The following is a 13,050-nucleotide window of genomic DNA, read 5'->3' as shown; positions in this document are numbered from 1 at the left end:
CAGCAAATAACAGTGTATGTTAGATTAGATGGATATTCACTCTGAGGATCTGACAGTAGTAAATAATTTACATTCTGGAATGTAACTTCTCAGATAGGAACATCTATTTTTTTATCTCTACATTTTGTAATTTCAACATCAACCCTCTTAACACATTGGTGCTTTGTTGAGTATCAAATAAGTCTGAAAGTTGATACAAATTAAACCTGAATACACATTTCTGAATGGAAATTGACAAATAAATGTAAGCTTCATGCAATATGTGCGGTGAGTCAGGAGAGAAAATTAATTGCGACTCAGGCTGTGCTGCGGTGTGACAGGCTTTGAATAGAGGAAAGATAATGACTTTATCATCAAAGTGCCATATAAATGACAGCTAATGGACTAGAAATGAGAAATAAAGCATGCATGGCCTCAGAACCAATGATATTCACTTCCCAAAATCAACAGATCGGCTGACAGGAACTTGTCTGCATTTATTTGTTTGCTTTTTTATCTATTGGAATGACAAAAGAAACCGAGATTTTATAATCTGCATTTGCAGAAGTAGTAGGTCTGAAGTTTGAAGTTTGTGTATTTGTCATTGTCAGATGTATCAAAACAAAAATTAGTCTGGTGAAGCATAATAATGTATTAAATCACATTCAAATACATTTTCTGATGGAAATCTACATTTGTTAACTGCAAAAATATCACTTTCTTACTGAGTATTTTTGTCTTAAAAAATAATTAAACATCCTTAAAATAAGAAAAAGCATTTTATACAATGTACTTATTTGAACATACGTGTTGTTGCATTGCACTTACATTTAAAGAACCTGCATTTAATTACATCTGTAGTTACACTGTTAACCTTGCCTAACCCTAACCCTTAAAGGAATGTTCCGGGTTCAATACAAGTTAAGCTCAATGTTGATTACCACAAAAATTTATTTCGACTCGTTCCTCATTTTCTTTAAAAAAAAAAGCACAAATCTGGGTTTCAGTGAGGCACTTACAATGGAAGTAAATGGGGGCAAATTTTTAAACAGTAAAATACTCACTGTTTCAAAAGTATAGCCACAAGACATGAAGGATATGAGTGTAAACATGATTTTAGTGTGATAAATTCACTTACAAACCTTTTCTGTGTAAAGTTATAGCCAATTTTACAACTTTGTTTCCGTGATGATGTAATGTCAACAAACCCTATAACCATAAAACAGCTTGTACTCAAGTAAGAATGTGATTTTTTGCAGTGAACAAATGTAGTTTTCTATCAAAAAATGTATTTGTATGTGATATAAGACATCACCTTGCATTTATTGTCATTTGTTTCATTTAATATTTAGTCTGTTCAGTTGGAAAACATTTATCCATATAAATGCTGCAATCCAAAGACCGCTTAACAGCGGTATAACACTTTCTTATGATGTGTTACATTCATACGAGCAGACAGAGTAAGTTTGAAGTTTGGAGCAGAAGAAATAGAAATAAACCTTGTGTAAATTGTCATGTAAACATGTACCTTTATGCTAAGCTAAAATACTATTTCTAGCCATTTTACATGCACCTGTTACCAGACATGCTCATTTTTTTTTATTTTTTTTTTTATCAAGAAAATCCTTTTTAGATCATAATTTTTTTTAATATAGTAAGACCTTTGATATTAGGGCAAAAATCTTATTCCTGATGAGAATTTTTTAAAACAAGATCAGTTTGCTTTATCTTCTTTTAGAAGCAATACTGCATAAGATATGTAAAAATACATTTTTCAGAGAATGTATTTTTAACATGTGTATTTTGTCTTATTGTACTGTCAGATTTTGTATTGTTAAAAAAAGTGAAAAACTCTACCAGTGCTTAAGAAGTAATCCAAAGTATTTAGAATACGTTACTGACCTTGAGTAATCTAACGAAATACATTACAAATCACATTTTACAGCATGTATTCTGTAATCTGTAGTGGAATACATTTCAAAAGTAACCCTCCCAACCCTGTCAATATATTAACTGAATATGTCATAAGATACACATGCTGTTATGTTCGGAATGAAATACTAGCATACTTTTTTCTTCATACTACACATTGTGCACTGAATACGGCCTACTATTTATCAAAAATAGTATGTGAAACAGTATGCTTTATGCAGCAATATATGTTAACATAGCATATATCAAATGAGGTATTGCAATAATAAACATCTCAAACATAAGTATACTATGATGTTGAAAGAGACATTAAAACTCAAGGTTGATTTGTCAAATTGGAAATAAAAAAAGATCAAGCCCAACAAGAAAAGACCAACACTGGCTTGTTGCGATTGTGTTTATAAATCAAAATGGAAATATACAGTACCTTCATGGATTACTTTTGTGTTGTAATACTCAGTCTTGCCATGTCATATATAACATTTCAGATGTTCGCCATGATGTCTTTTGCTCTTTGTTCTCCTTTTTATGTGAGTGTGGCCCTTGAAATCTCACACAGACAGCAGGGGTGAGAACACACAAAACACAGACAAATACCTTGCCTTGTTTTTCCAAAGCACACAACCTCATTCTGCACTTCAAAGCTTGTGACCAGATTTCCCGGAGGAAGTCTTTCAGTTGCCCTTAACCTTGCTGTGGGTCCCGATCAGCCCATGTGTCGCCTGTCAAATCTCCACGCAGGAGAAGAAAAAGACTAGGAATGAGGGAGCGCGGCTTCTGAATCCATTCCCCGGATAATACATCTCCTGCTGTGTGGAAGAAAAATGAGTGGTAAGAAAGTATGTTTCATTCAGAGACTGATGCATCATGAGATAAGTGTTGTCTTCCTCTCCACTGCCTCAATCATCCAAACAAAAACAATTCTATATACACTGATCTGAAAGAATAAAATGAATAATGATAGGGGCCACAAGATTTTGATCTATTTATTGATGGGATATTTATTTAATTGTGTTTGTTAAGGCAAGCATCACTCTTTTTATTGTTTATACTTAGGATTTGTATGAGACCTGGATCCTGTCACAAAATAAAAAATAAATCACAATATCAAATTTATATCTTGCAATTTCGACTTAATATCTTGTTATTTCGACTTCATATCTCGCTATTTCGACTTTGTCGCAATTGCAACTTTATATCTCGCAATAACGACTTTGTATCTCGCAAATGTAACTTTACATCTCGCAAATTCTACTTTATATCTCACTATTTCGACTTTGTCGCAATTGCGACTTTATATCTCACAGTTTTGACTATATCTTGCCGTTGTGAATTTATTTCCCACAATTTTGACTTTGTCTCATAATTCCGACTTTATATCGCACAATTGCAACGTTGTTTCACAATTTCGACTTTATATCTCGCCATTTTGACTTTATATTGTGCCGTTTCAACAATTCCTCGTATTTGTCACTTTATCTCGCAATTGCAACTTTCAACCTCACAATTTTGACTTTTTATCTCGTTATTTCGACTTGCAACTTTAGATCTTGCAATATTGACTTTATATCTTGCCATTTTTACCTTATACCTCGCAGTTTAAACTATTTCTTATATTTGTCACTTTATCTCGCAATTGCGACTTTCGACCTCACAATTTTGACTTTATATCTCGTTTCTTCGACTTGTCGCAATTGCAACTTTAGATTTTGCAATATCGACTTTATATCTTGCCATTTTTACCTTATACCTCGCAGTTTCAACTATTTCTTATATTTGTCACTTTATCTCGCAATTTCGACTTTTTCGCAATTGCACATTTATATCTCGCAGTATCGACTTTATATCTCGCAAATTCGACTTTATATCTCGCTGTTTCGACTTTGTTGCAATTGCAAATTTATATCTCAAAGTTTCAACTATATCTAGCAGTTGCGACTTTATTTCCCACAATTTAGACTTTGTCTCATAATTCCAACTTTATATCTCACAATTGCAACTTTATATCTCGCAATATCGACTATTTCTCATATTTGTCACTTTATCTCACAATTACGACTTTCGACCTCACAAATTTGACTTTATATCTCACAAATTCAACTTTATATCTTGTTATTTCGACTTTGTCGCAATTGCAACTTAATATCTCACAGTTCCGACTATATCTCGCAGTTGTGACTTTATTTCCCACAATTTCGACTTTGTCTCGTAATTCCGACTTTATATCTCACAATTGCGACTTTATATCTTGCCATTTTTACTTTATATCTTGCAGTTTCTTTGTCGATATTGCAACTTTATATTTTGCAAATCAACTTTATATCTCACAAATTAAACTTTGTTTCACAATATTGACTTTATATCTCACAAATTCAACTTTATATCTCGCAAATTCAACTATATCTTGCTATTTCGACTTTGTCGCAATTGCAACTTTATATCTCACAGTTGTGACTTTGTTTCCCACAATTGCAACTTTGTCTCACCATTTCGACTTTATATCTCACAATTCCGACTTTATATCTCACAATTTTGAATTGTTATCTTGCCATTTTGACTTTATATCTCGTAGTTTCTACTATTTCTCATATTTGTCACTTTATCTTGCAATTGCGACTTTCGACCTCACAATTTTGACATTAAATCTTGCAATTGCAACTTTGTCTCACAACTTTTATTTAATGACCCCGTTTCCACCTGGTATTAAGATGTGTTTTGGGTGATCCACTCACATGTGTATCTCACAATTTTGACTTTATTTCTTTCGATTTCAACTATATCTCAAAGATTATCTTGCCACTGACCTGTCTTTTACTTTACTGCCCACAAATGCTACTTTATTTCACTTATTCACTTAATAACTCAAAATTGTGTGATATAAACTTGCAGTTTCGAGTTATAAAGTCACAATTGTGGGAAAAGAAGTCAGCATTACCTTTTTACATTTTTTATTCCATTGCGGGATCAGGTAAACCCTTAACCATATAAATTAAACTTCAGCATGTTACTCATCCCTCACTGTTTGTGCTACAGACATGAATCATGCCTCAAATCGTGCAGCTTGTTGAGGAGAGATTTTTTTTTAATGATTTTTCTAAGCAATCAGACTTAGAAATTTTACCTAGTGGATGATAAAACTGGCCAAAAAATCCCATAGACTTGATACAGTGAGTTTTGCATGGCCAAGCACCACTCATATTTTCTTCAGGAAATGTAAAAATCTAGTTCTTGTAATTTGCACATGCATTAGCAAAAGATGCATATTTTTTCAGTGAAAAAGCCATTAGTCAAATTACATGCACCGTTTAGGTCCTTCCAAAAGCCAATATCTGACAACAGGACCTTTCATTGCAAAAGAATGATGGCAATCGCAGCATGACACATTTATTTCTTCGCTTCAGACAAGCCGAATAAAAGGGTTAGATGAGGAATTTCTTTGCCCTATGAGAACAAAGCAAAAACAGACAAAGCAACAATAAGGAAATACAATTATATTTTGTTAGACAGATTCTGACAATATGAAATTATCCCAGCAGATTGGCACGTAAGTCCATAAATGGAGTACTCAACATCTATTTGACTCAGATCCCTTGATATAGCCTACAAGAATGACATTATCTTTAGCATTCTTAAATAAACCTTCATGTATTCTTAGTAATTAAGTCTTCTGTACCTCTTGTTTCAGACATACAGCCATAAACAGTCCTGTCATACCATTGTGGATTTTTTAATAAGGTCTGATCTCAGACAAGAAATTGGTATAAATATGTATGAGATAACTCACACACAAAAAGATTTGATATGATGCCATGCCAAACAAAAGAGACAAACTTTTTCAATGAATGTCTGGGGTGTTTTTCAGCTCGAATGCACAGGAGTAAGGGTCTGTCTGCTCTGATTTTTAGGAAATCTCCCTTTGAAATCGACCTCCATTTGTTTCCATCATTTTAAATCAATGATTCTAATGACCAATGAGTTGCATGCCACATGGAGTGCCCTCTGTTTTTAAAGTGTAATGCATGAAAATATAATTTTGTCAGACCTGGGTGAGGAAAAATAAGTTCATACTGTATACATGGGCAAAGAGAAATACAAGGGTTAATGTCTGTTTTAGCAGGTAAAGTAGTTTTGTAGACATAGTTTACAGTTAGAGCATGTCAAAAGTCTGTTTGAAGCTAAAAAACAAACAAACAAACAAACAAACAAAAAAAAAAAACAATATGTAGTGAGTGGTTGCAGGACATTGCTATGCAGCTGCTAAGGTGTTCTGAGTGGTGTTAGCATGTTGCTATGCAGTTGCTAAGATGTTCTGAGTGTTTTTAGTGTAATGCTATGCAGTTGCTAAGGTGTTATTAGTATTTTTAGCATGTTGCTATGCATTTGCTATGCAGTTGATACAGTGTTATTAGTGTTTTTAGCATGCTGCTATGCAGTTGCTAAGGGTTTCTGAGTGTTTTTAGCATGTTGCATTGCAGTTGCTAAGGTGTTCTGAGTAAATTTAGCATGTGGTTATGCAGTTGCTACGGTTTTCTGACTGTTTTTAGCATGTTGCTATGCAGTTGATACTGTGTTATTAGTCTTTTTAGCATGTTGCTATGCAATTGCTAAGCTTTTATGAGTGTTTTAGTATGTTGCTATGCAGTTTCTAAGGTTTTCTGAGTGTTTTTTTGCATGTTGCATTGTAGTTGCTAAGGTGTTCTGAGTGGTTTTAGCATATTGCTATGCAGTTGCTAAGGTTTTATGAGTGTTTTTAGCATGTTGCTATACAGTTGCTAAGGTGTTCTGAGTGTTTTTAGCGTAATGCTATGCAGTTGCTAAGGTGTTATTAGTCTTTTTATAATGTTGCTATGTAATCGCTAAGCTTTTGTGAGTGTTTTAGCATGTTGTTACGCAGTTGCTAAGGTTTTCTGAGTGGTTTTAGCATATTGCTTTGCAGTTGCTAAGGTGTTCTGAGTAATTTTAGCATGTTGCTCTGCAGTTGCTGAGGTATTGTGAGTGTTTTTAGTGCAATGCTATGCAGTTGCTAAGGTGTTATTAGTATTTTTAGCATGTTGCTATGCATTTGCTAAGGTGTTCTAAGTAAATTTAGTATGTGGCTATGCAGTTCCTAAGGTTTTCTGAGTGTTTTTAAAATGTTGCTATGCAGTTGATATGGTGTTATTAGTGTTTTTAGCATGTTGCTATGCAGTTTCTAAGGTTTTCTGAGTGTTTTTAGCATGTTGCATTGCAGTTGCTAAGGTGTTCTGAGTAAATTTAGCATGTGGTTATGCAGTTGCTAAGGTTTTCTGACTGTTTTTAGCATGTTGCTATGCAGTTGATACTGTGTTATTAGTGTTTTTAGCATGCTGCTATGTAGTTGCTAAGGTTTTCTGAGTGTTTTTAGCGTAATGCTATGCAGTTGCTAAGGTGTTATTAGTCTTTGTAGCATGTTGCTTTGCAATTGCTAAGCTTTTATGAGTGTTTTAGTATGTTGCTATGCAGTTTCTAAGGTTTTCTGAGTGTTTTTTTGCATGTTGCATTGCAGTTGCTAATGTGTTCTGAGTGGTTTTAGCATGTTGCTATGCAGTTGCTAAGGTGTTATTAGTCTTTTTATAATGTTGCTATGTAATTGCTAAGCTTTTGTGAGTGTTTTAGCATGTTGTTATGCAGTTGCTAAGGTTTTCTGAGTGGTTTTAGCATGTTGCTTTGCAGTTGCTAAGGTGTTCTGAGTAATTTTAGCATGTTGCTCTGCAGTTGCTAAGGTACTGTGAGTGTTTTTATAATGTTGCTATGTAATTGCTAAGCTTTTGTGAGTGTTTTAGCATGTTGTTATGCAGTTGCTAAGGTTTTCTGAGTGGTTTTAGCATGTTGCTTTGCAGTTGCTAAGGTGTTCTGAGTAATTTTAGCATGTTGCTCTGCAGTTGCTAAGGTATTGTGAGTGTTTTTAGTATGTTGCTATGCAGTTGCTATGGTGTTATTAGTGTTTTTAGCATGTCGCTATGCAATTGCTAAGCTTTTTAATGAGTGTTTTAGCATGTTGCTATACAGTTGCTAAGGTGTTCTGATTGTTCTTTTACGTCATGCTATGCAATTGCTAAGGTGTTATTAGTTTTTTTATAATGTTGCCATGCAATTGCTAAGCTTTTATGAGTGTTTTAGCATGTTGCTTTGCCATTGATAAGGTGTTCTGAGTAATTTTAGCATGTTGTTATACAATTGCTAAGCTTTTATGAGTGTTTTAGCATGTTGCTTTGCAGTTGCTAAGGTGTTCTGAATATTTTTAGCGTAATGCTATGCAGTTGCTAAGGTGTTCTGAGTATTTTTAGCGTAATGCTATGCAGTTGCTAAAGTGTTATTAGTGTTTTTAGCTTGCTATCCAATTGCTAATCTTTTATGAGTGTTTAGCATGTTGCTATGCAGTTGCTAAGGTGTTCTGAGTGTTTTTAGTGCATTGCTTTGGAGTTACTATGGTGTTCTGAGTGTTTTAAGCATATTGCTATGAAGTTGTGTAGGTGTCCTGTTAAGCATGTTGCTATGTGGTTGCTAAGGTGTTCTTGGTGTTTTTTTGTGCTATGCAGTTGCTAAGGTTTTATTCGTGTTTTTAGCTTGTTACTGTGTAATTGCGAAGTTTTTATGAGCATTTTAGCATGTTGCTATACAGTTGCGTAGGTGTTCTAAGTGTTCTTAGCTCATTGCTATGCAGTTGCTAAGGTATTCTGAGTGTTTTTAGCATGTTGCTGTGCAGTTGCTAAGGTGTTTGGCGTAGGGCTGCAACTAACGATTATTTTGATAATCGATTCATCTAACGATTATTAGAATGATTATTGGACTATTCTGCAATTATTGTAACAATTAATCATTAGCACTTAACCGACTGTTCAGCTTGTGCCCCGACTTAAAAGTTTGTATTAAACGTGCTTGCTAACAATAAAGAGGACAAAATCACCTTTTAAAAATGCCTCTAAATGACATTCACTGAATTAAAGGGAAAGAAATACTTTTTATTAAGTTTAATTCAATAAAGAAATTCACTGCAAAAAATCCTATTGTTATTAAGTGTTTTTGTCTTATTTTCCATTTCAATTTGTTCTTCTGCAGTATAGCTGCTAAAGAAAATGTATGTTGTTTTAAAGGAGTTTTAGATATTTATATTGGAAAACAAGCCAAAACAAATCAAAAACCTATTTTGTTGCAGTGTATAATGTGGTGAAGACTACCCTCTCTCACCTTTCTGTTCACTTCAGTCCATCTTTAACTCACAAAAAACAAACTCTCTTTCATTAATAAAGCTGCATATTGGCAATTTTCTTCACAATAAGAAATGCACAGTGACACATACAGTATATTATGATTCAATAAGTCGTGAGCCATCACGTTATAATCTAGCTGCAGCAAGAGTGCCTGAGGAATGAGCGTCCCGCGACCGAGTGTGTATCAGCCGGGTGCAGTTTCAATCTCTCCCCCTTAGATAGGGACATTCGCGCAACTCATATAAGAGGCTCTGACTGCACAGAGAAATGCCAGTTTCGGAGTTTGAAGTTATTTAATGACCTGCTTCTGTATTATTTGAACTTTAATAGAGCTATAACAGATTAAATATAACTGCATTAAAGATGTAACGCTGGGGTGTTTCTTTTAAAGAGCTCCGGCTCTGCTTATTCCACAATGAGAGTGCTTCTGTATTTACTTATTTTGTATACAGTTGTGCTCAAAAGTTTGCATTCCCTGGCAGAAATTGTGAAATTCTGGCATTGATTTAGAAAATATGACTGATCATGCAAAAAATAGTTGTTTGGCTCCTTTTTAAATCATAATGATAACAGAAATCACCCAAATGGCCCTGATCCAAAGTTTACATACCCTTGAATGTTTGGCCTTGTTACAGACACACAATGTGACACACACAGGTTTAAATGGCAATTAAAGGTTAATTTCCCACACCTGTGGCTTTTTAAATTGCAATTAGTGTCTGTGTATAAATAGTCAATGAGTTTGTTAGCTCTCACGTGGATGCACTGAGCAGGCTAGATACTGAGCCATGGGGAGCAGAAACGAACTGTCAAAAGACCTGCGTAACAAGATAATGGAACTTTATAAAGATGGAAAAGGATATAAAAAGATATCCAAAGCCTTGAAAATGCCAGTCAGTACTGTTCAATCACTTATTAAGAAGTGGAAAATTCGGTCAGGTAGACCAAGAAAGATTTCGGCCACAATTGCCAGAAGAATTGTTCTGGATACAAAGAAAAACCCACAGGTAACCTCAGGAGAAATACAGGCTGCTCTGGAAAAAGACAGTGTGGTTGTTTCAAACCTGTGTGTGTCACCTTGTGTGTCTGTAACAAGGCCAAACATTCAAGGGTATGTAAACATTTGATCAGGGCCATTTGGGTGATTTCTGTTATCATTATGATTTAAAAAGGAGCCAAACAACTATGTGATAATAAATGGCTTCATATGATCACTATCCTTAAATAAAAGACAGTTTTTTGCATGATCAGTTATATTTTCAAAATCAATGGCAAAATTTCACAATTTCTGCCAGGGTATGCAAACTTTACTTCAACTGTAATTCCCTCATACTTTGCGATCTACATCACCTGAAGCTGTTTGGAAAGTTTAGAGTGCATCTGGACTGTGAGCTGTGTTTTCTTCCTCTCCTCAGTCAGACACGAACTGCAGTGCTGCTCTCAGGCATCATCATTAGAGTTTAATGTGATCTCATGTTACGTTAAATGAGATCAAACGACTATTCAACAACCAAAATTTTTGTTGACAATTTTGTATTGTCGACGCTGTCGATAATGTCAACTAATCGTTTCAGCCCTAGTTCGGCGTCTTTTTTAACTTAATGTTATGCAGTTGCTAAGGTGTTATTAGTGTTATAATCATGTTGGTATGCAATTGCTAAGCTTTTATGAGTGTATTAGCATGTTGCTATGCAGTTGCTAAGGTGTTCTGAGTGTTTTTAGCATATTATGCAGTTGCTAAGGTATCCTGAGAGTTTTAAGCATTATTTTATGCAGTTGCTAAGGTGTTATTAGTGTTTTAATCAGGTTGGTATGGAATTGCTAAGTTTTTATGAGCGTTTTAGCATGTTGCTATGCAGGTGCTAAGGTGTTCTGACTGTTTTTAGTGCATTGCTTTGCAGTTGCTAAGGTGTTCTGTTTTTAGTGCATTGCTTTGCAGTTGCTAAGGTGTTCTGATTGTTTTTAGTGCATTGCTTTGCAGTTGCTAAGGTGTTCTGAGTGTTTTAGCATAATGCTATGCAGGTGCTAAGGTGTTCTGAGTGTTTTTAGCATAATGCTATGCAGGTGCTGTGGTGTTCTGAGTGTTTTTAGCATAATGCTATGCAGGTGCTGTGGTGTTCTGAGTGTTTTTAGCATAATGCTATGCAGGTGCTAAGGTGTTCTGAGTGTTTGTAGCATAATGCTATGCAGGTGCTAAGGTGTTCTGAGTGTTTTTAGCATAATGCTATGCAGGTGCTGTGGTGTTCTGAGTGTTTTTAGCATAATGCTATGCAGGTGCTAAGGTGTTCTGAGTGTTTTAGCATAATGCTATGCAGGTGCTAAGGTGTTCTGAGTGTTTTTAGCATAATGCTATGCAGGTGCTGTGGTGTTCTGAGTGTTTTTAGCATATATGCTATGCAGGTGCTAAGGTGTTCAGAGTGTTTAGCATGTTGCTATGCAGTTGCTAGGGTGTTTAGAGTCTTTTTTAACGTAATATAATGCAGTTCCTAAGGTGTTATTTGTGTTTTAATCATGTTGGTATGCCATTGGTAAGCTTTTGTGAGGGTTTTAGCATGTTGCTTTGCAGTTGCTAAGGTGTTCTGAATGTTCGTAGCACGTTGCTATGCAGTTGCTAAGGTGTTCTGAATGTTCATAGCACATTGCTATGCCGTTGCTAAGGTGTTTTAAGTGTTTTTTTTTAGAGTGTAAGGAGTCTTTGGAATGGTTCGCTTGTTATTGTTTGCCAATTGAAAATTCAATAGAAATCACTCTGGGGAAAAAAAAAAGCATATTTCTCCTCAATACGCCACTTGATTTGAGGTATCATACATTCCTGTATGTACGTTTAAAAAAATAGGATTTGGGGTTTGTTCAAAGCCCTAATTATAAGTATTAACAGTAATACCTAATAAAATAAAGATGCTTGCTTTAGCACCACTAACTATAGTGAATAGTTCAATTCTGAAATAATCTAGGCCTTTTATACTCCTGTATAAACCCAACAAACTGACACACATTCTCTTAAACTGTGGCAGGGCTATTTCACTGTTACTGGGGAAACGGATAATGAGAGAGTGATGTGATGTGAACTCCAGCGGGACTGAGGAGGAGGTGCGTTCAGCTGACAGTGAGAGTGCACAGATTCATTCATCTCCAATAAGGATTGTCATTATAAAGAAGACTGACAGCACAGTTCAAGGCGAGGGAAGTAAGGTAGTGTGCCAGGCCTCGCAGATGTTTTCAGCAAACACATACAGCACATTTTCTCATTCTAAAGATGAGCGTACAGCGTTCATTCAAATCATTATATGCCAAGCAAATTAGGATCTCATTGTTGTTGAGTCAAAGCTATTGAAAAAGGAACTAAGACAGGAGGTTTTAAAGCTATACATATTTTTAAATAAGTATTTTAAAGGTGCACTCAGTAACTTTTGTCTACACTGACACTTAGCGGCTTGGATGCAGCATCATTTAAAATCAATAGTTTTCAGTTTCAGATGCCATTGTTGACATTTAGTATTTACAGTCAGCCATGATTACTTTAATCAATGGGTGAAAGTGTCCAATAAGAGGACGGTTACTGAGATTAATCGAGTAGTATTCGGCTGGTCATGTGATTCCCATGTGCGGACCCTCTCCATGTAGAATAAAACCGCTTTTATAAGGTTACTGATATGACTGGAGTCTTCATTTTAATGTGAGTGCTCATGATTTTCTACATATATTGCAAAATTACAATTCATGTCTTTAGGAGTTAAACTTTTTAAATGAGTTAAAAATTATTGAGTGCACCTTTAAGGATTTAAGCATAAACCTTTAGATTGGATCAAAAGGTTTTTATGGTTTTAACTAGTATTGCATAATTTATTGATGTTGTGCTTTATGTAAAAAAAATTAAGACTGTGGGGAAATATGATGATGTTTAATAATA

The 13,050-nt window shown here is 35.0% G+C and overlaps 1 protein-coding gene across 1 annotated transcript in view; it reads right to left on the bottom strand.

The window, feature by feature from the left end:
• Window positions 1–13,050, bottom strand: part of LOC127433694 (membrane-associated phosphatidylinositol transfer protein 2-like) — a 694,725-nt gene that overhangs the window by 556,743 nt on the left and 124,932 nt on the right. The window lies entirely within an intron of this gene.

Source organism: Myxocyprinus asiaticus, chromosome 43 (assembly GCF_019703515.2).
Source record: "Myxocyprinus asiaticus isolate MX2 ecotype Aquarium Trade chromosome 43, UBuf_Myxa_2, whole genome shotgun sequence".
Taxonomy (NCBI): domain Eukaryota; kingdom Metazoa; phylum Chordata; class Actinopteri; order Cypriniformes; family Catostomidae; genus Myxocyprinus; species Myxocyprinus asiaticus.
This window is presented reverse-complemented; position numbering and strand designations above follow the sequence as displayed.